This window comes from Protopterus annectens, chromosome 4.part0 (assembly GCF_019279795.1).
Source record: "Protopterus annectens isolate FY-2018-M chromosome 4.part0, PAN1.0, whole genome shotgun sequence".
Taxonomy (NCBI): domain Eukaryota; kingdom Metazoa; phylum Chordata; order Ceratodontiformes; family Protopteridae; genus Protopterus; species Protopterus annectens.
The window spans coordinates 95,237,203-95,262,892 of NC_056733.1; the positions used below are offsets into that span (position 1 = coordinate 95,237,203).

Genomic DNA, 25,690 nt, shown 5'->3' on the forward strand with positions numbered 1-25,690 from the left:
AGAGAAACCCTGTGATGAAAGGTTCCACAGCCATGAGTGCTTATAACTCCAAGACTCGCCTTGCAGAGGTTATTGCTAGGAGCAGAGCTGTTTTCCAGGATAAGAATTTTATATCTGCTGTTGCTGGCTCGAAAGGAGGCAGTGTGAGTTTTTCCAAAACATAATTGAGGTCCCAGGCCGGAATTGGTGCTCTCCTTGGAGGCCTAATGTTTTTGGCCCCTCTGAGGTACTGCCTTATTAAAGGCTGAGAAAAGATAGGTGGTTCCTCATTGTAATGGGCTGAAGTGGCAGAGGCATGAATCTTAATTGAGAAACAAAGGCCTTTGTTCAGCATCTCAGTTAGGTATTGTAAAATCTGAGGGATATTTGGTACAGATGTGTCAATGCCTTGTTCCAAGCACAGAATCTCTTCCATTTCACTGCATAAGATTTTCTGGTACTGGGCCTCCTGGCCTCCAAGATAACATTCATAACAGCTTTTGAAAGAGGAGTGTTCTGAATGGCTACATTATCCGCCATGCTGCCAGATTTAAGGTCCTGAGTTGGCTGTGCAGGATCTGATTGTTTTGTTGGGTCAGCAAGTGAGACGTTTGAGGCAATATCCATGCTGGACCTTGAGACAAGCTCTTTAGGATTGGGTAACAGTGCTGGCGTGGCCAGTTTGGTGCAATCAGTATAATTTTGGCTTCTCTTGTCTGACCTTTAGGAGTACCATGGGGAGGAGAGGCAGTGGAGGAAAGGCATATACTGTTAGATTTTTCCAGCTGAAGGATAGGGCGTCCACTTTCCATGCTTGCTTGTGATAAATCCTTGTGCAAAATCTCTGCAATTGGCAGTTGTGAGGGGAGGCAAATAGATCTATGTCCGGGCATCCCCATTTCCTTATTATCATGCTGAAGACTTGTGGATCCAGTTTCCATTCGTGGGGTTCCATGAGGTTTCTGCTTAGTTCGTCTGCCAGAGTATTTGTTTTTCCCGGCAGGAATTGTGCTTGCAGGTGAACTAGAAAAGCCAATGCTGTGTCCCCTAAGGTCATTGCTTGTTTGCAGAGGGGGTAGGAATGTGTACCTCCCTGCTTGTTTATGTACCACATGACCGTAGTGTTGTCTGTCTTTATCAGTAACTGTCCTGGATGAAGCAGGTCATTGAAAGCTGTCAGGTCATTTTGAACAGCTAGTATCTCGTTTTGATTGATGTGAAGATGCATCTGGTTTGCAGGCCATGTGCCCTGAATACATTTTCCTGCCATATGGGCCCCCCAGGCATAATCTGATGCATCCGTTGTCAGTGTCTGTCTGGCTGTGGGTAGACTATGGCAGACCCTTGTTGTGGTGACAGGCTTCTGCCCACCATCGAAACTCCTGTTGCAGGCAGGGAATGAGTGCAATTACTGTTTCCAGGCTGTGGCAATGCAGAGTCCAAACACTTTTTAGATATCATTGTAGTTTCCTCATTTGCAGTCTGGCATATGGAATTAGTAGAATGCAGGATGCCATGAAACCCAAGGCCTGCAGGATTTTCCTTGCAGATAAGTGGGTTTTTGTTTCCAATTTCTTGAAGTAAGTAGTCAGATGCTTTTGTTTGTCTGGCGTGAGATAAGCCATCTGGGCAGTTGCATTTAAGCTTGCACCCAGGAATATTATCTCTTGAGAGGGCACTAGTTTTGATTTATTTTCGTTTACTGTGTACCCTAGGCCAATTAGTAATCTTTTTACAAACGCCAGATGCTTTAGAAGAATGTCTTTCTTCTCTGCTTGAATTAGGCAGTCGTCCAAGTAGGGATATATTTGAATTCCTTTTTGTCTGCAAAATGCAATTACTGGTGCCAGGCATTTTGTGAAGAGCCTGGCCGCAGTAGATAAGCCAAAGGGCAGTGCAGAGAACTGGTAATGCATTGAGCCAGCTATGAATCTGAGGTATCTTCTGCAAGATTGTCTGATTGGGACATGGAGGTATGCCGCTTTTAGGTCCAAAGTTACGAGCCAAGCCTTCTTGTCCAGCATGGGCAGTAGCTGCTGTAGAGTCAACATCTTGAATTTTGGATCTTCCAGAAACGTATTTAGTATAGACAGGTCCAGTATTGGTCTCCAGATTTTTGTCCTTTCTGGGTACTAGGAAAAGTCTGGAGTAAAATCCTTGCCCCTGCTCTTGTTGTGGTACTTGCTGAATGGCCCTCATGTCCATGAGGGCTGTAATTTGTTTTTGTGCCTCTGCCCATTGATTGTGTGGCAGGTCTGGCATACCTTTTGAGCTTGGTAGAGTGTGAAAATGGAATCTGTAGCCTTGGGACACTATGTTCAGGACCCATTTGTCTTGGGTAACCATTTGCCAATTTGACAAAAAAAGTGCAAGTTTTCCCCCTAAGGGGGCTGCCAAAAGAATAATGCTTGGATCTGGTAGAGGAAAGTCATTGGAACTGTTTCCTGTAAGGCTGTGATTTGTCTTCTCCGCTTTTGGAGGTAAGAGCACCCCATTGTTTAGGCCTGTATGAGCAATGCAGCAGAGATCTGCCTCTGGGAAGCCTGTATCTGCCTCTCTGAGGCCTGTCTTGACACTGGAAAGGACCAATTTATAGAAGGCCAGTTCCTGCTAAACCTGGGTGGCTGTACCTGTAAGAAATCCTTAACTGTCTGCATGGATTTTGCTTTATCCTCCATTTTTTTCAACACCTCTTCTGCTTTAGTACAAAAGTATCATGCTGTAATGGTGCATCTAATAATTTTGCTTGAACATAATCAGGCAGATTCTGTTCCTTTATCCAAGAAAGCCTTCTAATAACAGAACCTGTAACAGCGGCCCTGCAAGAGGCCTCCAGTGAATCATAACCACATTGCAAAGTATCAAATCGGAACCCCAATAAGTGCACGCTCACCTTCTGTTAACAATTGGAAGAAAACACTTCTCACCGCTGTATGTAAAAAATATCTCCGTTTATTTCCAACAAGGGATAGAAGACAAATGTCCCAGTAAATATCCACAAAAGAATAAAACAGTTAAGCGCTTTCACCCACAAATATGGGCTTCCTCAGAACAATGAATAGCAGTTGAAAACGTCTTAATTTATTTGGCGCCAAAAGGCGTTTTGAAAAATTTAAACGTACATAACCCTATTGGTATGCCCACTATGTATCACTAACCCACATTCATTCAAATTTTCTGTGATAATAAAAATACAAATATATCTGATCATGAATTCTAAGAACAGATAAATATGTAATTATATTACAATCATATACCTTCTAAGCAGGTTAAGAATGTTGATTTTATCACCACCATATAACTTACAACAATATATTGATTACACATTGTAATCAAAATTATACAAGTTCCTCGGTTGTAAGATAATAATTGTGTCTATAAATTGCTTGTTTAAAAAATTCTTATCCAAAACATACTATAAGATGAATGTGAGTATAGTCAATGTGTGATTCATACCATCTGATCAACCTTGGCCTGCGATACTCCCCTATGTACATAGTCTACTTTAAAAACATTAGCCTCATCATAAAATTTAAGATAAAAAAAATGATAAATCAAATGTCACTACCTAAATATAAGTTTACCCAACCCAAGTGGTTTAAAAGTCATCATATTTCGTATGATTGTATATAACCGAATATAACCTAGTTCAGTAAACATTTGTATGTACTAGTGTGTGCTGTTGATCTATCAACTACAGCATACTGTTTTTATAATTTTTATAATTAACTGGTTCGAAAACGAACCGGGACTGTGTCAGGGTTACCCAACACTTACTGTTGCTCCTGTAATTAATAAATTTAGAACTCCAACATACTGGTCTGCAGCTGCACTTATAGTATATAAATGCAGATAATCAAATAATGTCTCCCGATCCATAGTTCCTGTACCGTCGCTCTTATTAATGTGACCTGTAAGGGGCATATGTTGATGTTTACAACCTGTGAAAAAGCTACACTTGACTAAGGCCCAATGAAATATGTTAAACCCACCAGTCAAATTCAGCCCGCGTACAGAAGATATAGCGTACGACCTATAATAAGGAACTAAAATCAAAAAGATAAAAAAAAATGATAAGTCAATCATTAAATAAATTAGACTACATAAATAACTATTGTAATAAAGACCCAACACATCTATAAATGAGGGACTGGTTGTGTCCTCTTAATTATTTCTATACTAAAAAAAAAAAAAAAATATATATATATATATATATATATATATATATATATATATATATATATATATATATATGTACACTTAGCTGTGCAAAAATAATAAGAGTGTGAACATGAGTGAAATGTCCTGTATAGAAATGCTAACAAAAAAAAAATGATAAAATAATAATAAAAATTAATAATAAATGTATGTATTGTATTCATTAATGTAATAAGATGGGTTTTAAAGAAATGCTGTCATTCAGCCCTGGTGCGGTAGTTGCATCGAGATAAACTTGCCACCATACTTCCTTATACATTAAGTGCATCTTAGAGTCTCCTCCTCTTACATCAGGTTTGATGTCATCTATTATTGCAAATTTAAATCCTTTCGTGTGGCCCTCAGTTTCTATGTATCTTGATAAAGCATTAGTAGAATCTTTCTTCTTAATTTTATAAATATGCTCATAAATAAGTTTGTTTAACTTTCTCTCAGTCTTTCCCACATCGAAACCGGGACATTCCGTGATTAAATTGATTTCATCCCCCTCTAATTCAGAAAATTTCCTTATACTGTTTGAAAAGGCTTAGAGTCCTTCCTCCTTAGGAATACAGGAGAATAAGTCAATCACGTCAATAGTGACAAATAACCAACCCTTTTTCCACATTTCAGTAGGAAATGCCTTCAAAAATTCCCACGGATCCTTCACCATATGTGTTTTTTTCCCATATAAGTGCTTCAATCTCATATCAATGTATATCCCTATAGGGAAAGTTTTGGATTCGCTTCCAGAGATAATAGGTCTAAATGGTGGGTCATCCACACTTTTGTGAATCTTTGGTATTCTTACTAAAGTGGCCAACCTAGGATGTTTAACGGTCATGAAATTGTACAATTCCTTACTAATTCTACCATCTAATAAATATTCCTCTAAGTATGGATCGATTCTCCGATAGGCAATATTTATTTCATTGAGTGAAATTGATTCGTAGTTGCCAGTGTCATATAAAATATCATACATTTTCCTATTATATTCATGACTCATATGAATGAATATTATTATTTTATCATTTTTTTTTTGTTAGTTAGCATTTCTATACAGGACATTTCACTCATGTTCACACTCTTATTTATTTTTGCACAGCTAAGTGTACACACACACATATATATATATATATATATATATATATATTTTAGTATAGAAATAATTTTTAAGAGGACACAACCAGTCCCTCATTTATAGATGTGTTGGGTCTATTACAATAGTTATTTATGTAGTCTAATTTATTTAATGATTGACTTATTTTTTTATCTTTTTGATTTTGGTTCCTTATTATAGGTCGCACGCTTTATCTTCTGTACGCGGGCTGAATATGACTGGTGGGTTTAACATATTTCATCAGGCCTTAGTAGAGTATAGGTTTTTCACAGTTAGGTTGTAAACATCAACACATACCCCTTACAGGTCACATTAATAAGAGTGACAGTACAGGAACTATGGATCGGGAGACATTATTTGATTATCTGCATTTATCTACTATAAGTGCAGCTGAAGACCAGTATGTTGGAGTTATTCATTATAGGAGCAACAGTAAGTGTTGGGTAACCCTGACACAGTCCCGGTTCGTTTTCGAACCAGTTAATTATAAAAATTATAAAAACAGTATGCTGTAGTTGATAGAACAGCAGCACACACTAGTACATACAAATGTTTACTGAACTAGGTTATATTCGGTTATATACAATCATACTAAATATGATGACTTTTAAACCACTTGGGTTGGGTAAACTTATATTTAGGTAGTGACATTTGATTTATCATTTTTTTATTATCTTAAATTTTATGATGAGGCTAACGTTTTTAAAGTAGACTATGTACATAGGGGAGTATCGCTGGCCAAGGTTGATCAGATAGTATGAATCACACAATGAGTATACTCAAAGATTCATCTTGTAGTATGTTTTGGATAAGAATTTTTTAAACAAGCAGTTTATAGACAATTATCTTACAACCGAGGAACTTGTATAATTTAGATTACGATGTGTAATCAATATATGGTTGTAAGTTATATGGTGGTGATGATAAAATCAACATTCATAACCTTCTTAGAAGGTATATGATTGTAATATAATTATCTATTTATCTGTTCTTAGAATTCATGATCAGATATATTTGTATTTTTATTATCACAGTAAGCTTGAATGAATGCGGGTTAGTGATTCATAGTGGGCATACCAATAGGGTTATGTACCTTTAAATTTTTAAATTTTTCAAAACACCTTTTGGCGCCAAATAAATTTAAGACGTTTTCAACTGCTATTCATTGTTCTGAAGAAGCCCGTATTTGCAGGTGAAAGCGCTAAACAACTGTTTTATTCTTTTGTGGATATTTACTGGGACATTTGTCTTTTATCCCTTGTTGGAAATAAACGGAGATATTTTTTTTACATACAGCGGTGAGAAGCATTTTCTTCCAGTTGTTAACAGAAGGTGAGCGTGCACTTATTGGGGCTCCGTGCGCATTTATCAGTACACCTTTAGAACATTGCAAAGTATGCTTTTTCATTTGTTCAGCTGCATGCAATAAATCCTGCAATTCCTTGTTCTCTGAGCATTCAGTATTTGTCAACAATTTCTGTTTAAGCAGTGACATTAAATATTGCTGATATTTAAGCATATGAAACTGACAATTTAAAGCCCTTACAGCCAGGGTAGCAGAAGTGTAGACTTTTCCCCCATCTGTCTAGAGCCCTAGAATCCCTATCAGAGGGGACAGGTTTTTTTGCAGAGGAAGCTTTGACCCCTTTGGGACCCTGAGATATAGTTTCTGGGTCAGCAGTGGGGTTTTTATATAAGAATTTATGAGAATCCGGGACCCTGTAGTATCTGTCTGGCTTAGCAGGTGTAGGGGGGTAAAGAGTCAGGGGACAGGCCGGAGTCTGAAAATACATCTACAATGTCTAGAACAGGTGGAATAGCAAGGGGTCTGAGCTGAGGAAGTAGTAGAAAGTCTCTGAGCTTTTTCTTAGATTCAGAACAATCTTGGCTCTCCCAATGGAAATGCTCCCTTCATGGTATGCAGAGTTTCCCCAAAAGAATAATTCTCAGGAGGAGAGGCTGAAGGAATGGATTCTTCAGCATCAGAATCCTCATAGGGAAGCATGGAGTAATCCTGTTCAGAAGAGGAATCAGAGGAAATAGAAACCTGATCAGAAGAATCATACTCTGTCTCTTGCCTAGGCCTGTTATCAGGAGGGGGATGGGAGCCCCCGATCAAAGTAATTAGGTCTTCGGCCATTTTGAGCATCTGTTTTTTAGGCATGGAAGTCTGAGCAAGAGAATGCTGTACTTGTTTCTTTGTCTTTAGAGCTGCTTTAGTCTTTGAAGCTGAAGATGGCTTAATACATAGTTGTGTAGGTCTGAAGACCCCCTCAGAAGCCGATGCCTGCTCAGCGGCTCCGGACCCATCTGAGGGAATGATTTCCGAGTGTCCAATACCTTGAGTATCCAGAGGGCCAGTCAGCTCCACGTGGGAGTCAGAAGTGGCCTGTGGCTCTGAGGTAGCGGGCGCCAGGGGCTGCAAAAGCGCCTCGCTGAGAACCGGCGACTGACCTAGCAGAGGCCTCATAGTCGGTTCTGGACCTCGGATGCCTATCCTTTTCCTTGTCCTTGCGTTTTTTGTAAACTCCGGTTGTCGGCTGGTCCGACGGCATTATATAATTAAATCTTCGGCCAAAGTAATGAAATGCAAAATCGAACCGATGCTTAATAGCGCGTTGGTTAAATCTAGCACAAAACCGACAGCTAGCAACGTTTTGATCAGGGCCTAGGCAAGGAATACAATAAGAGTGAAAATCCTTCTGAGGTATTTGCTTCCCACAAGAAATACAATTGTTAACTTTTTCTGACATCGGTCTGGAGCAAGAAAAAAGTTTCCCCAACGGGGTACTTAGCTTTAATGAAGACTTCGGTTCTGAAATTCGGATTTGAAAATCTCAGGAGTCGGCCGACCGGCACTTGCGAACTGCTTTTGCATTGGGCACCACGTGGCAAGAAAGACTGAAGAAAATGGCGTCGGCTGCATCTTTTATACTCCTGGTGCACTGACGTCAGGGAAGAGGCGAAAGCAACAGACGCCGGACCTAGAATTTGGAATTCTGGCCGACTGAGGGTAGCCTGCCAACAGGATAACCCAAGAGTAATGACTGCAACAGTGAAACATGAACATCATGCAGCAGACGCCATTACATCAGTTTTTCTTGCCACAGATGTCCGGTGCCTCCCTAATGGGAAGCAATTAAATATATAAGTACAATGATATACCTCCAACAAAAAAGCAAATACACCAAAAAGGCTTTTAAGCATAGTAAAGGAAAGTAGACGTATAGCCAAAAGAAGTTAGGGGGCTGGAGGGAGGGTAACCAGGACTGCAACAGTGAATGCACTCGAACATCTACATTTATGGTAAGTGTACACAACTGTACTATGTTCTTCGTGTTTCACTGTTGCAGTCATTACATTTGGGTAGATTCCCAAAGCTATGGTTGGGAGGAGGAATTTAGATAGTATTAGGACCAGCTATAAGGCCCTGCAAGACTGCAGTGGCAAATCCAGCTCTGGATTTAGAGAAAATTGGCAAATGATAATGCTTGGTGAAAGTATGTACAGAACTCCAGGTAGCAGCTTCTAGGATGTCCCTGGTAGGGACGCCTCTGAGAAAGGCTATAGAGGTAGACGCAGCCCTGGTGGAGTGAGGACTGATCCAGTGAGGGATAGGTTTTTCTATGGTGCTTACAGCAGAAATGAATCCAATGGCTTATCCATTTGGAAATGGTTTGCTTTGAAATAGCCTTTCCCTCTGCCCCTGCAGCAAATGCTACCAGCAGTCGTTCAGATTTTCTTCAAGATTTAGCCCTGTCCAAGTAAAATCTAAGTTGTCTGTGTACATCCAATGAATGCAGAATCCGCTCCCCCTTGTTCTGTGGATTGGGAAAGAAGGATGGCAAATGAATGGACTGACAGAGCCAACACTGGATACCACCTTGGGCATGAAGGATGGATTGGTTCTGAGGGACACCCTGTCTGCATGAAAGATGATGAAAGGCTCCACTGCCATAAGGGCCTGTAATTCAGATACCCTTCTAGCTGAAGTGATTGCGAAAAGGAAAGCTGTTTTCCAAGAAAGAAATTTCGAGTCTGCAGTAGCAGCTGGCTCGAAAGGAGGTAGAGTGAGTTTCTCCAAAACAAAGTTAAGGTCCCAGGCTGGGGTTGGAGCTCTCCTGGGTGGTCTCAAGTTTTTGGCCCCTCTGAGGAACTGCTTGAGCAGTGGATGAGAGAAGAGGGGAGGTTCTGTGTTATAATGAGCTGAAATGGCTGAGGTGTGGATTTTAATGGAGGAAAATACAGGCCCTTGTGAAGCATCTCAGTTAAGTATTGTACAATCTTAGGTAAACTGGGTGCTGCTGTGCTCATCCCTTGAGATTGGTTCCAGGCTCAGAATCTTTTCCATTTTTCAGCATAAGATTTTCGAGTATTAGGCCTCCTTGCCTCCAAAATATCCATCACAGGTTTACTGAGGGATGGTGAAGGAGAGATTATGAAATTAGCCAGGCTGCAACTTTCAGTGTTAGAAGCTGAGGGTGCAGAATCTGGTTCTCCTGCTGAGACAGTAGGGAAGGGGTCTGAGGCAGGTGCCATGGAGATAACTGCGACACTGCGCAGGAGGGGGTACCACCAGTGTTAGTGCGGTCAGTCTGAAACAATCAAAATCATCCTTGGTTTGTCCTGTGACTTAGTAGAACTTTGGAGAGCAGAGGCAGCGGGGGGAAAGTGTAGACTGATAGATTTTTCCTGCTGAAGGACACAGCTACCACTTTCCAGGTTTGCTTGTGGGGAGGCCTTGTGCAAAACTTGCCCAATTGGTAGTTCTGGGGGGAGGCAAATAGGTCTATGTCTGGGCTTGCCAACATGTTGAAAATCCTTGGTTCCAGTTTCCACTCATGTGGGTCCATGAGGTTTCTGCTTAGACCGTCTGCCAGTGTATTTAATTTTCCTGGCAGGAATTGAGTTTGTAGGTGCACTTGGTAGCTCAAGGCTGTGTTCCACAATGCCATGGCTAGTCTGCAGAGGGGGTAGTAATGTGTACCTCCCTGCTTGTTTATGTACCACATAACTGTGGTGTTGTCTGTCTTTACCTTTACCATTGCCCTGGAAGAATGTAGTCCTTGAAGGCTGTCGGAGCATTCTGTACAGCTAACATTTCTTTTTGACTGATATGCAGGTGCATTTGACTTGGGTTCCACTTGCCCTGAATGCACTTCCCTGCCAGGTGAGCCCCCCATGCAAAGTCTGATGCATCTGTTGTTAGGGTTTGAGCGGCAGGGGGTAATGTGAATGGTAGTCCCTTGTTTTGGTGGCAGGCCTCTGCCTACCAAAGGAACTCTAGCCGTAAGCAAGGTATGACAGGAATCATTGTTTCTAGGCTGCGATAGTGTTTGCTCCATAGACTTTTTAGATACCACTATAGTTTCCTCATATGTAGTCTTGCATATGGAATTAGAAGAATGCAGGAGGCCATGAACCCCAAGGCTTGCAGCATTTGTCTTGCAGATAGCACGGTTATTGTGGCCACTTGTTTGAAGTAAGTTACCAAATTAATTTGCTTTTCTGGAGTGAGGAAAGCCATCTGGGTAGTTGTATTCAAGCTTGCACCCAGGAATGTAATTTGTTGACAGAGTACTAAGTTGTGATTTATTTTCGTTTATGGTGTACCCCAGACAAGTTAGAATCCTTTTTACAAACGCCAGTTGATTTAAATGTATGCCCTGGTTTTCTGCCTGAATTAAGACAATCCTCAAGGTATGGATATATTTGAATATTTCTTTGCCTGCAAAATGCAAATAACTGGAGCCAGGCACTTTGTGAATACCCTGGGCACAGTAGACAAGCCAAAGGGCAGTGCAGAGAATTGATAATGCGAGTAGCCTGCTTTGAAGCGTAGGTATCTTCTGCAAGATTCCCTGACTGGGATGTGCAGGTATGCTTCTTTTAAATCTAGAGTTGCCAACCAGGCGTCTTTGCCTAGCATAGGAAGTAACTGAAGAGTCAGCATCTTGAATTTTGGAATCTCCAGAAAGGTGTTAAGAGTACACAGGTCCAGGATTGGACACCATGATTGGTCTTTTCTGGGTACCAGAAAAAGGCTGGAGTAGAAACCTTGTCCCTTTTCCTCGTCTGGTACCAGTTGAATAGCCCTCATGCTTAAGAGGGAAGTACTTGTTTTTGAGCCTCTGCCCACTGATCTGGGGGCAGGTCTGGCCACTTGTTTGGTGTTGGCAATGTGTGGAAATGAAATCTGTATCCCTGGGACACTATTTAAAATCCATTTTCCTGGGTTATGAGTTCCCAGTTCTTTGCATGAAGAGCAATCTTTTCCCCCAAAGGGGTGGTCAAAAGATAAGTGCTTGGGAATTTTTAAAGGAAGGCATTGAGACTGTTTACCATAGGGGATGTCTTGCTATTTCCAGATTTGGAAGTGGAGGCCCCCCCACTGCTTAGTTCTGAGTCCCCAGGGACTGAAACCTGAGGTTTTTGCTGTGTCTGGGTTTGGATTGAGAGGACCTGGAAGGAACTGGAAAGAACCAATTCTTAGTAGGCCAGTGCCTACTGAATTTTGGAGGTTGGACTTGTAAAAAATCTAACAGTTTGCATACATTTTGCTTTATCTTCCATCTTTTTAAGAACTTCATCAGCCTTGTTGCCAAACAGGCGGATCTGATTTAAAGAAGCATCCAACATTTTAGCTTTAACATGATCAGGCAAAGACTGCTCCTTAAGCCAAGCATGCCTTCTAAGCACAGACTCAGTAACAGCAGCCCTACAAAAAGCCTCTAAAGAATCAAAACCACATTGCAAAGTACGTTTTCCAACTTCAGCAGAATGCATTAAATCCTGTAAATCTTTATTTTCCACACAGTCAGGAATCAACATCATTTTCCGTTTAAGCAGTCCAATAATATGCTGTTGATATTTTAACATATGAAATTGGCAGTTTAAAGCTCTGATTGCCAAGGTTGCAGAAGTAAAAAGTACAGTTGTGTACCTACCATAAATGTAGATGTTCGAGTGCATTCACTGTTGCAGTCATTACACTTGGGTTATCCTGCTGGCAGGCTACCCGCAGTCAGCCTGAATTCCAAAGTCTTGATCCGGCGTCGGATGCTGTTGCCTCTTCCCTGACCGTCAGTGCGCCAGGGGTATAAAAGATGCAGCAGACGCCATTTTCTTCAGTTTTTCTTGCCCCAGATGTTAGGTGCCCCCAAAAGGGTAGGCTAAAATAATGCCAATAAGTATGCATGCAGTAAAGTAAACATTTCCTTCATCTACAAGCAAATACACCAAATAGGTTGTATAGAATAGAGAAGTACAGATAAGTCCCAGCAAAGAAAAGGGGGATGGTGGGTGGGTAACCTGGACTGCAACAGTGAATACACTCGAACATCTACATTTATGGTACGTACACAACTGTACTATGTTCATCGTGTTTCACTGTTGCAATCATTACACTTGAGTTGAATCCCACAGCTGAGGTTGGGTGGCTGGGTTTAAATAGGGTTAGGAGAGGCTATAAGGCCCTGCAGAACTGCAGTGGCAAAGCCTGCTCTGGATTTAGAGTAGAGAGGTAAGTGGTAGTGCCTTGTAAAAGTGTGCACTGAACTCCAAGTGCAGCCTCTAAAATGTCTTTGGCTGGTACTCCTCTGAGGAAGGCTGCTGCTCTGGTTGAATGTGGCCTAATGCCCTTAGGCACTGATTTGCCATGTTGTGAATAGCAGAAACAAATGCAGTGGCCTATCCATTTTGAAATAGTCTGCTTTGAGATAGCCTTTCCTTGTGATTCTGCAGCATATGCCACTAAGAGTTGCTCAGTCTTTCTGAAAGCTTTAGTTCTGTCCAAATCGAAGCGTAGCGGTCTGTGTATGTCCAAAGAATGCAGGAGTGTCTCACCCTTATTCTGTGGGTTTGGATACAAAGTAGGCAAATGAATGGTTTGGTTAAGGGCCACACTGGACACCTTAGGCATAAATGTCGGGTTTGTCCTCAGAGAAACCCTGTCTGGATAGAAAATGATAAAAGGTTCCACAGCCATGAGTGCCTGTAACTCTGAGACTCGTCTTGCAGAGGTTATTGCTAGGAGCAGAGCTGTTTTCCATGATAAGAACTTTATCTCAGCTGTATTGGCTGGCTCAAAAGGAGGCAGTGTGAGTTTTTCCAAGACATAATTGAGGTCCCATGCAGGTATTGGTGCTCTCCTTGGAGGTCTTATGTTTTCGACCCCTCTGAGGTACTGCCTTAGCAATGGATGAGAAAAAATAGGTGGTTCCGTATTGTAATGAGCTGAAATGGTAGAGGCATGGGTTTTAATTGATGAAAAGGATAGGCCTTTGTCCAGCATCTCAGTTAGGTATTGTAAAATCTGAGGAATATTTGGTACAAACGTGTCAATTCCTTGTGCCTGGTTCCAAGCACAGAATCGCTTCCGTTTTTCTGCATAAGATTTTCTGGTACTGGGCCTCCTGGCTTCCAAAATAACATCCATCACTGCTTTAGAGAAAGGTGTGTTATGAATGGCTACATTATCCGCCATGCTGCCAGATTTAGGGTCCTGAGTTGGCTGTGCAGGATCTGATTGTTTCGTTGGGTCAGTAAGTGAGGAATTAGAGGTAATGTCCAGGCTGGGCCTTGAGACAAGCTCTTTAGGATTGGGTACCAGTGCTGGTGGGGCCAGTCTGGGGCAATCAGAATCATTTTTGGCTTTTCTTGTCTGACCTTTAAGAGTACCTTGGGAAGGAGAGGCAGAGGAGGAAAGGCATACTGTTAGGGTTTTCCAGCTGAAAGATAGAGCATCCACTTTCCATGATTGCTTGTGATAAGTCCTTGTGCAGAATTTCTGTAGTTGGCAGTTGTGAGGGGAGGCAAATAGATCTGTCTGGGCATCCCCATTTCTTTGTTATCATGCTGAAGACTTGTGGATCCAGTTTCCACTCGTGGGGATCCGTGAGGTTTCTGCTTAGTTCGTCTGCCAGAGTATTTATCTTTCCTGGCAGGAATTGTGCTTGCAGGTGTACTTGGTAAGTCAATGCTGTGTCCCAAAAAGTCATGGCTAGTCTGCAGAGGGGATAGAAATGTGTGCCTCCCTGCTTGTTTATGTACCACATGACTGTAGTATTGTCAGTCTATCAGCAGTTGTCCTGGATGAAGCAAATCCTTGAAGGCTGTCAGGGCATTTTGAATAGCTAGCATCTCTTTTTGATTGATATGAAGATGCATTTGGCTTGTGGACCATGTGCCCTGAATACATTTTCTTGCCATGTGTGCCCCCCAGGCATAGTCTGATGCATCTCTTGTTAATGTCTGCCTGGCTGTGGGTAAAGTGAATGGCGGTCTCTTGTTGTGGTGACAAGCCTGTGCCCAGCATAGAAACTCCTGTTGCAGGCAGGGAATGAGGGTAATTAATGTTTCCAGGCTGTGGCAATGTTGAGTCCAAACACTTTTTAGATACCATTGTAGTTTCCTCATATGCAGTCTTGCATATGGAATTAGCAGAATGCAGGATGCCATGAAACCCAAAGCCTCCAGAATTTTTCTTGCAGATAACTGGGTCTTTGTTGCCAACATTTTGAAGTAAGAAGTCAGTTGCCTGTGTCTGGCGTGAGATAAGCCATCTGGGCAGTTGTATTTAAGCTTGCACCCAGGAATATTATCTCGAGAGGGTAATTGTTTTGATTTCTTTTCGTTTACTGTGTACCCTAGGCAAATTAGTAATCTTTTTACAAACGTCAGATGCTTTAGTAGAATGTCCTTGTTCTCTGCTTGAATAAGGCAGTCGCCCAAGTAAGGATATATCTGAATTCCTCTTTGTCTGCAAAATGCAATTACTGGTACCAGGCATTTTTGTGAAGACCCTGGGCGCAGTAGATAAGCCAAAGGGCAGTGCAGAGAATTGGTACTGCATTGAGCCAGCTAAGAATCTGAGGTATCTTCTGCAAGACTTTCCGATTGGGACATGCAGGTATGCCTCTTTTAGGTCCAATGTTACAAGCCAAGCCGCATGGGCAGAAGTTGTTGCAGAGTCAATATTTTGAATTTTGGAATGTCCAGAAATGTGTTTAGAATAGACACGTCTAGTATTGGTCTCCAAGCTTTGTCCTTTCTGGGTACCAAGAAAAGTCTCGAGTAAAATCCTTGTCCCTGCTCTTGCTGCGGCACTCGCTGAATGGCCCTCATGTCCATGAGAGATGAAACTTGTTTTTGTGCCTCTGCCCATTGATTGTGTGGCAGGTCTGGCATACCTTTTGACCTTGGCAGGGTGTGAAAATGGAACCTGTAGCCCTGTGACACTATATTCAAGACCCATTTGTCCTGGGTGATCATGTGCCAATTTTGTGAAAAAAGTGCTGGTTTTCCCCCCTAAGGGGGCTGACAAAGATAAGTGATTGGTGCTGGCAGAGGAAAGTCATTCGGACTGCTTCCTGTATGACTGAGATTTGTCTTCTCCGCTTTTGGAGGTAGAAGCACCCCATTGTTTAGACCTGTATGAGCCTTAGGGCTGGGATTTGCCTCTGGGGCATCTGTATCTGCCTCTTTGTGGCCTGTCTGACACTGGAAAGGACCAATTCTTTGAAGGCCAGTTCCTGCTAAATCTGGGTGGCTGTAATCTGTAAGGAATCCTTAACTGTGTGCATAGATTTCGCTTTGTCCTCCATTTTCTTCAACACCTCTTCTGCTTTAACACCAAAGTATTATGCTGTAGTGGAGCATCTAATAATTTTGCTTTAACATGATCAGGCAGATTCTGTTCCTTTAACCAAGCATGCCTCCTAATGACAGTACCCGTAACAGCGGCCCTGCAGGAGGCCTCCAGAGAGTCAAAACCACATTGCAAAGTATGCTTTCCCACTTGTTCAGCTGCATGCAATAAATCCTTTATTTCTTTGTTTTCTGCACATTCAGAATTTGTCAACATTTTCTGTTTAAGCAGTGACATTAAGTATTGCTGATATTTAAGCATATGAAACAGTTATGTACTCACCATAACGATCGATGTATGTGGTCCATCTCGCCTACATTCTTTACTCACGGGTTCGGAGCCGAGAATTGGCTCCGACTATGCCAACTATTTCTCTAGCACGAAGTCTCTAATTGGCTGGGCTAACCTGGCATCCCAAGATGCACCTCGCCCTAGCCCCAGATCTTGTTTGCAACCATACCAATTATAACCCATACACAACCAACACTGGAAGGAATTCCAGCCAAAGGAAGAAAAAAAACACTGACCTTGAAGGGTTCACAAAGCCAATATTCCTACAAATCCTCTAGGAAGGGGGCAGGTGGGAGGGTACCTAAGAATGTAGGCGAGATGGACCACATACATCGATCGTTATGGTGAGTACATAACTAACTGATGTTATGTGGTCCTATCCCGCCTACATTCTTTACTCACAGGACAGCGTCCCCAGCACCTCTATCCTGGGAGGCTCATAGGAAGATACTCCTGAGAACCGTGGAACCAAAGGAAGCCCAGCCCCTAGAAGCCACGTCCAGCTTGTAATGAGTAATAAAGGTGTGAGGAGAGGCCCAGGTGGCCACAGCGCAAATATCATCCAATGAAAGCCTGGCATGGTAAGCTATTGATGTAGACATTGCCCTGGTAGAGTGAGCTTTGACGGGAAAAGGTAAAATTCTGCCTGCTGACGAGTAGATAAAGGAAATACAATCTTTGATCCATTTAGAAATTGTGCACTTGGAAATAGGACAACCTGCTCTGTTCTCTGAGAATGACGCAAACAGCTGACCAGACTTCCTAACATGCTTAGTCCTGTGTTAAATAGAACCTCAGATGTCTGTGCACATCCAACTGATGGAATCTGAACTCTGCTTTATTGGAAAAGTTTGGAAAGAACACTGGTAACTCAATAGATTGATGGAGATTAACAGTGGATGACACCTTTGGAAGGAAGGACGGGTTAAGTCTCAGGGAAACTCTGTCCTTATGAAAGGTCAAATACGGAGGTTTAATGGACAGAGCTTGAAGTTCTGATACTCTTCTGGCCGATATAATGGCTATTAGAAACGCCGTCTTCCAAGATAAGAATTTCAATTCACAGGTGGCAGCCGGTTCAAAGGGCGGTGAAGTGATGGCTTGTAGCACAAGGTTTAGATCGCATGGCATGACAGGTTCTGAAACAGGAGGGCGAAGTAACCAAACGCCTTTCAAGAAGGCCTTACAGAGTTTATGGCCCATAACAGAGGGCTCGTAAGATGTGTGAAAATTGGAAATTGCAGCCAACTGCACCTTAATGATAGCAGGCGCAGAGCCCTGACGGAAAAGCATGGCTAAAAAATCTAAGACCGACGGAACTGGGGCTGTGAAGGGGTCCAAACCTTGGGCCTGAGCCCAAATGGAGAATCTCTTCCATTTGCTGGAATAAATCCTTCTGGTGGAAGACTTATGAGACGAGGACAAGATGTGTACCACCTCAGGTGAAAAGGAATGTCGTCTAACTAGTGATGGAAGTGGAGCAGCCAGGCTGTCAACCTGAGGGTTCCCAGGGATGCATGGAGTTGTCCTGACATGTGAATCAGGAGGTCTGGCACTGGGTCCAGAGTCCAAGGACTGTCCACTGCGTACTGCTGAAGAAAGGGGAAAGTACAGTTTTGTACCTACCATAAATGTAGATGTCCGAATTGGATAGCATCTGCAGTCATAACAACTGGGTTGTCCTGTCGTCAGGCAGCCCTTCAGTCGGCCGGATTCCAAAGTCCGGGTCCGGCTTCGGCTGATGTCGCACTTCACCCGACGTCATCTCTGTTGGTCTTCGGGTATAAAAGCATCAGCCGACGCCATTTTCTTCAGTGTTTCTTGCCCCAGATGCCAGAAGCCCTATAGAAGGCTAAAAATTTTGGATAGATGCCAATGTTTCCAAAAGATAAAGGTAAACACAAAAATAAGCATGTATGTACATAAATACAAACAAATACACCATGAAAGAAGTCCCCCACTAGCTAGCTATTAGAAGGATAAACACCCTAGGAGTACCACAGAGGGAAGGAGGGAGGGTAATCCTGACTGCAGATGCTATCCAATTCGGACATCTACATTTATGGTAGGTACAAAACTGTACTATGTCCTTCATGGATGCATCTGCAGTCATAACAACTGGGTAGAATACCATAGCCAACTAGGGAGGAGGATAAAAGTAGATTATGGTGTGTTTAGGATCCCTGCAGAACAGCAGTGGCAAACCCTGCTCGGGATCTGGAATATAGAGGTAAATTATAATGCTTGGCAAATGTATGCACGGAGGTCCAAGTAGCCGCCTCAATAATGTCTTTGGTAGCCACTCCTCGTAAGAAGGCTGTGGTAGTGGCTGTTGCCCTTGTAGAATGAGGTCTTATGTTCTGTGGAATTGGTTTTCCATGGAAGGAGTAACAGAATCGTATGCAATTTCCTATCCATTTGGAGATTGTCTGTTTGGAAATAGCTTTTCCTTCCTTCCTGTTGCATAGGCTACAAAAGTTGGTCAGTCTTTCTGCTATTTTTGTTCTGTCCAAGTAGTAGCGTAGCTGTCTATGTACATCCAAGGTATGCAGTATTCTTTTCCCTCTGTTTTGTGGGTTGGGAAAGAAGGTAGGTAGGTGGATTGCTTGGTTTAAAGACACTCTGGATACCACCTTAGGCATAAATGTAGGATTAGTCCTCATGGACACTATCTTGGTGGAAGATTAGAAAGGGTTGCACTGCCATTAAGGCCTGTAGTTCTGAAACCCTCCTTGCTGAAGTAATTGCCAGTAGGAAAGCAGTTTTCCATGACAGGTGTTGTAGGTCTGCTGTTGCTGCTGGTTCAAAAGGTGATAGTGTCAATTTTTCTAGCACAAAGTTCTAGTCCCAAGCTGGCAATGGTGGTTTCCTTGGAGGTTTTACATTCTTGATTCCTCTGAGGAACTGCCTGAGCAAAGGGTGTGAAAAAACAGGTGGATCAAAGCTGTATTCTGCTGAAATAGCTGATGCATGAATCTTGAAGGAGGAGTAGGACAGGCCTGAATGAAGTAGTTCGGCCAGATACTCCAGAATGTTAGGCATATCTATGTTTGATACATCTTTTCCTCTTTCAGAGCTCCAAATGACAAACCTTTTCCATTTCCCAGCATAATTCCTTCTAGTTGAAGGCCTGCGTGCTTCAAGAATAATGTCTTTAACTCTTTGTGAAAGTTCTGTATTAGCAGCTGCTATGTGATGTTCCATGCAGTCAGTTGCAGAGTTTTTAGGTTTGGATGCATGGTGCTGAAGTTGTTCTGAGTTAGCATCAAAGGCATCAGGGGTATTGGCCACATATTGTTCCGAGACATGCTCCTCAGCAGTGGGTACCAATGCTGTCTTGGCCAGTTTGGAGCTATCAGGATTATCCTTGGACGTTCCTCCTTGATTTTTAGTAGTACTTTGTGTATCAAGGGAAGAGGTGGGAATGCATATGCTGTTAGGCCTTTCCAGCTGAAGGAGAGCGAGTCCACTTTCCATGCTAGTGGGTGGAATGTCCTTGTGCAGAATTTTTTGAGCTGGTGATTGAAAGGTGATGCGAATAGATCTATCTGAGGCATTCCCCATTTCTTCGAGATGGTCTTGAAGATGTCCGGGTGCAGCTGCCATTCGTGGGCATCCGATGTGGTCCTGCTTAACATATCTGCTAGAGAGTTTTCTTTTCCTGGCACAAATATTGCCTGTAACTGGATGTTGTAGCTGAGTGCCAGGGTCCACAGCTCCCAAGTCATTCTGCATAGGGGGTAAGAATGAGTGCCTCCCTGTTTGTTGATGTACCACATGACTGTGGTGTTGTCTGTCCTTATCATCAAGTGGTCCTCCTTGAGAAATGGTCTGAACTTTTGGATTGCCAGTTTTACTGCCAGCATTTCTTTTAGGTTGATGTGCAGGTGAAGTTGGTCCTGTGTCCACAATCCTTGTACGCATTTGTCCAGCATATGCCCCCATCCTAGGTCTGAAGCATCTGTTGTGATGGTCTGGCTTGCTTGACCCTTGCGAAAGGGCAGGCCTGGGTTTGACTGGCATGCCTGAGCCCACCATAGGAACTCCTGTTTTAAGCATGGTATTAGTGGGATTTCCGTTTCTAGGCTGTGTCTGTGTTGGGACCATAAATTCTTTAGGTACCACTGTAGTTTTCTCATATGTAGTCTGGCAAATGGAACCAAGATTATGCATGATGCCATGAAACCCAAGGCCTGCAGTACCTTTCTTGCTGTTAACTTGTTCAGTTTTGTTAGTGCCAAGAAGTAAAGAGGGAGTTCTTTTGTTTTTCTGTAGTTAGGAATGCCATTTGTCTTACTGTGTCCAATTCCGCTCCCAGGAAAGTCCTTGTCTGGGATGGTATCAGTCTTGACTTTGCAAATTGACTGTGTATCCCAGTGCTTGAAGCAAGTAAATGACCCTTTGTAAATCTGTTGTCAGCTTGCTTTTGTTGTCTCCTTGTATCAGGCAGTCGTCCAGGTATGGATAAATTTGAATTCCTGTAGTCTGCAATGGGCGATTACTGATGCCAGGCATTTTGTGAATACTCTGGGCAGTAGATAAGCCAAAGGGCAATGCTGAGAATTGATAGTGCTCTGATCCTGCAAGAAATCTGAGGTATCTTCTGCAGATTGGTCGAATGGGGACGTGCAGGTATGCCTCCTTGAGATCTAGAGTTACCAGCCAACACTCCTTGCCCAGCATGGGAAGAAGTTGCTGTAGGGTCAGCATTTTGAATTTTGGGACAATGATGTAAGTATTCAGGGTGGACAGGTCTAGAATTGGTCTCCAACTTTTTCCTTTCTTGGAACTAGGAATAGTCTGGAGTAGAACCCTTTCCTTGCTCTGCTGTTGGCACTTTCTCCACAGCTCTCATGTTTGCTAACTCCATTATCTGTTGTAGAGCCTCTGTCTTTTGATTTGGAGGTAGATTTGGCATTCCTCTTTTGTCTGGTAAAGTGTGGAAGTGGAACCGTAACCTTGATCTATGGTTCGTAAAATCCACTTGTCCTTTGTTATGTGGTGCCAGTTTTTGAAAATAAGGTTAGCTTTCCGCCTAGAGGAGCTGCTATTTGTTCCCTGGTAGGCGGGTTTAGGATTAAGTCACTGTGGCTGTGTTGATGTAGTGGCAGGTGTTGAGTCTGTGCCTCTGTTGTTACCTTGCCACTGTCGCCCTCTGTAGGCACCTCCTCTGGATTGGTTTCTGCCTCTGGAACGCCTATTCCTGCCCCTTTGAGGTCTTGTGGAGTCAGGAAAGGACCAATTTTGGCAGGCCAGTTCCTGCTAAACCTTGGGGTTGAACCTGCAAGAAATCTTTAACTGTCTGGACTGATTTTGCCTTTTCTTCCATTTTCTTCATAACCTGCTGGGCAGGTGTACCAAACAAACTTGTTTTATCCATAGGAGCATCTAGCAATTTAGATTTAACATGATCCGTAAAGCTTGCTCCTTTAGCCATGCATGCCTTCTAATTACAGTGCCAGTCATGGCTGATCTAAATGAAGCCTCCAGTGCATCATAGCCACATTTTAAAGAGTGGTTACTAACTTGCTGTATGTTATTTACCATTTCCAATACATATTTCTTATCAAGAGATTCATCAGTGGTTAGCTTTTTAGTTAACTGATCAAGCATAAACTCTTGGTATTGTATCATGTGAAACTGACAGTTTAAAGCTCTAGCTGAGAGAGTGGCTGAAGTGTAAACCTTTTACCCCATCTGTCTAATGACCTTGCTTCCCTTTCAGAAGGAACAGGGTTTTAGCTATGGTCGCTGCTACTGCCTTGGGACCCTGGGAAATAGTTTCGGGTCTGCAAGAGGGGCCTTGAAAAGGTGGTGATGAGTATCTGGCACCCTGTAAAATCTGTCTGGTTTGGCAGGGCTGGGGTAAAGAATCTGGAGCGGAGCAGACATCATTGAAAGCATCATCCACCACAGAGAGAACAGGAGGTATAGCTAAGGGCCTGTGCTGTGGAAGGTACAAAAGGTCCTAAGTCTTTTCTGGAGTCTGAAAAATCCTGTTGCTGCCATTGGAACTGTTCTCGCATGGCATGCAAGGTTTCCCCAAAGGAGAATTCTTCTGGTGGGGAAGCAGCTGGAATGGATTCTTCAGCATCAGAATCTTCAAAATTGGAGAAAGGAGCCTCTGGCTGGTCAGTTATGTCTGATTCATCAGCAGAATCATCAGAGGACACTGGCTCATGGGGCTCTGCCCTAGGTCTCTTCTCTGGGGGCTGAGAGGCCCTGTCTGGGTGAGACTGAGATCCTCTAATTAATGAAATTAAATCTTCTGCCAAGGTAAGCATTTGAGAACTGGAAGAGGGCCTGGTTGAGGGGGGTTTAACAGGCACTGTTTTAGTAATCTTGGCTGCTTTAGCCCTGGCGAAGGCCTTAATGGACATGGCTGCTGGAGGCCTAGCAGCACCACGTGCTGGGGTAGAGACATCCAAGGGAATGGTGTCTGATAAGTCAGTGGTAAGCACCGTAGTGGGTAAAATTTCTGAGGCCGATTCAAGAGTGTTAGCAGGGACCTCAGTTGTAGAGGTAGATTCAGCTGTATTTTGATCAGTTTTCTCGGTTTCGCCGAAACCGAGACACTCATGGGTTTGCTTAACCATGGTTTCGCCGAAACCGCGGACCGCGAGTGTCGGTCTTTTCTTTGCGTTTTGGCAGAATGCGAGTCGGAGGATCCAACGGCATAATGTACGCAAAATCAGAACCGAAAAACTGTTCTGCAAACTCCGACCGACGTCTAAGCGTTCGTCGGTTGAAAGAAGCACAGGACGAACAGGCTGCTACGTCGTGGGCTAGGCCTAAGCAAGGCAGGCAGTAAGAGTGGTAATCTTTATGAGGTATTTGTTTCCCACAGGTTAAACAATTATTAACTTTTTCTGACATCGGCTGAGGCAAGAAAGAGTCCCCAACGGGTACTTAGCTTTAGAAGTCTTCAAGTAGTATTCGGTAGAAGTAATCTCTGGATCCGACCGACCGGCACTTGCGAACAGCTTCTGCTTCGGGCGCCACGCGGCAAGAAAGACTGAAGAAAATGGCGTCGGCTGATGCTTTTATACCCGAAGACCAACAGAGATGACGTCGGGTGAAGTGCGACATCAGCCGAAGCCGGACCCGGACTTTGGAATCCGGCCGACTGAAGGGCTGCCTGACGACAGGACAACCCAGTTGTTATGACTGCAGATGCATCCATGAAGGACATCCATACTTGTCGAGGCCAGTGTGGAGCAACAAGAATCATCCTGCTTCCCAAGGATATGGCTTTCTGAATCACTTTTGGTAACAGAGGAAATGGAGGGAAAGCGTAGACCAGACTGGGGGGGCCAATCGTGGACTAGAGCGTCCCTGGGTGACTCCCCCTGTGGGGGGATCACTGTGAAGTACTCGCTGCATTTGGCATTGAGGGGACTGGTGAAGAGATCGCCGCAAGGCTGACCCCCATCTGTTGGAAATTAGAACCGCCACTCGGTTGTTCAGGGACCACTTGTAAGGCATCAGAATAGCTCTGCTCAGCCTGTCCGCTATCACATTGGACTTTCCCGGAATGTGCGTTGCCACTAGAAACCGTTGGGAAGATACTGCCCAATGCCACACTCGCATGGCCTCTCTGCAGAGGGGATAAGACTTGGTTCACATCTGCTTTTTCAGGTACCACACTACGGACATGCTGTCTGAGTGAATTGCAATCGTTCCCAGAGGTAGAGAGTTTTGGAGTGCTCGCAACGCTAGAAACACCGCTCTCATCTCCAGAACATTGATGTGCAGGTGTACCTCATGATCTTGCCACGTGCCTTGGACCGTCCTGCCAAGATAATGCCCCCCCACCCCATCTAGGAGGCGTCCGTGGTCACCGTGGCCACTGGAGACATAGGAATCAAGCTCCTCCCTTTGTCCAGATTGGTGGAATGTAGCCACCAGCGGAGGTCCTGTTTGCACCATTCTGTGAGAAGTATCAAGTGGGAAAGAGGAAGTTTCTGAAACGACCATTGGACCAAAAGGAGCCATTGCAGGATCCGCATGTGTAACCTGGCCAGAGGCACCAGCATGATGATGGCGGCCATGGAACCCAAAAGCTGGAGAACTAACCTGGCTTGAACTCTCTTGAGGGGCAACAATGCATGGATCTGAGACTGCAGCACTCTTATTCTCATGGCAGAAAGGCCCGCATTTGAATAGAGTCTAGCTCTGCGCCTATAAAAACAACACGCTTTGAGGGCAGCAAGGCAGACTTTTCCCAGTTCAAAGTAATTCCTAGTTGTTGACAAAGTGCAATGGTAGTCTCCCTGGCTTGAATGAGGAGATGCCTGGTGGGGGCGGTGACAAGCCAGTCGTCCAGATACGGAAACACCTGGAAACCCTGACGTCTCAGGTGTGCTGTCACCACTGCCAAACACTTGGTAAACACCCTGGGGGCTGTGGTGAGACCAAAGGGCAGGACACGAAACTGGAAGTGACTGGCTCCTAGCCGGAAGCGTAAGTGACTCCTGGATGCCTTGTCCAGAATGGGTCTCAGGTCCCCTGTTCTTTTCGGCACCAAAAGGAGTCTTGAGTAAGTTCCTGATCCGATATGGTCTGAGGGGACTAGTTGGATGACTCCTTTTTCTAGCAGCTTTGCAACTTCTAGTGCTGCTTGATCCCGTTGACTGGGTGGGACGTCCGGGATTCTTCTGACTGGAGGAGGTGTTGATAAAAAGGGGATAGTGTAACCCCCGGTAACTATTCGAAGCACTCAACGATCCTGGGTGATGCTTTCCCAGGCTTCCGGGTGCAACGAAATTCGGCCCCCCGACTGGCACCGGAACAGCACAGTCGGGCAACGCCTCAGGAACGCTGAAAGGAAGATCCGCAAAAGGAATCGTGGTCTCCCGAGCTGCGGGGGCCTCCTCTGCCTCTAGGACGGCGTCTTCCAGAATAATTTCCCCCTCCTCTGCCTCTGGAGGGGGACTCCCCTTGAGCTGCAGGGAAGGACCTCTGACTTTTTGAACCACATTTTCCCTCCTCTCTGAGCCTTGGGGTAAGGCCTAGAAGGGAGAGAGAAACGGGCCAATACGGCAGACAGGGTCTTTCCCTCCTGTTCGCATCTGGTGAGGGTGTCTTTCACTTTGGTCCCGAAGAGAGAGGACCCATCAAAGGAGGTGTCAGTGAAGGAAGACAAAGGCCTCCGCGAAATGACACAGGCACATCCAGGCTTGCCTTCTGAGAGCTACGCCTGAGCTAGCTGCCCTACTCGCCCCTTCGGCTGCATAAGATATGAGCCTCATGGAGGAGTTGACAATGGAACCAAGGGTAGACAACTGGGCGTTAACAGTCTGCGCTACCGCCTCAGGCATGCTACCCATCAGAGTATCTCCTAGCTCCTTAAGGAGATCTCTTTGGAGCCGAGTGAAATGACAGAGGTAATTCAGGGGTCTTGTCGGTAGCCTTTCGGAAGGCAATTCCTCTGATGCTGACCCAGGCTCCAAACC

General features: G+C 44.0%; 1 protein-coding gene across 3 annotated transcripts in view; it reads right to left on the reverse strand.

Moving 5' to 3' along the window:
- Positions 1-25,690, reverse strand: part of FOXK2 (forkhead box K2) — a 1,878,646-nt gene that overhangs the window by 768,809 nt on the left and 1,084,147 nt on the right. The window lies entirely within an intron of this gene.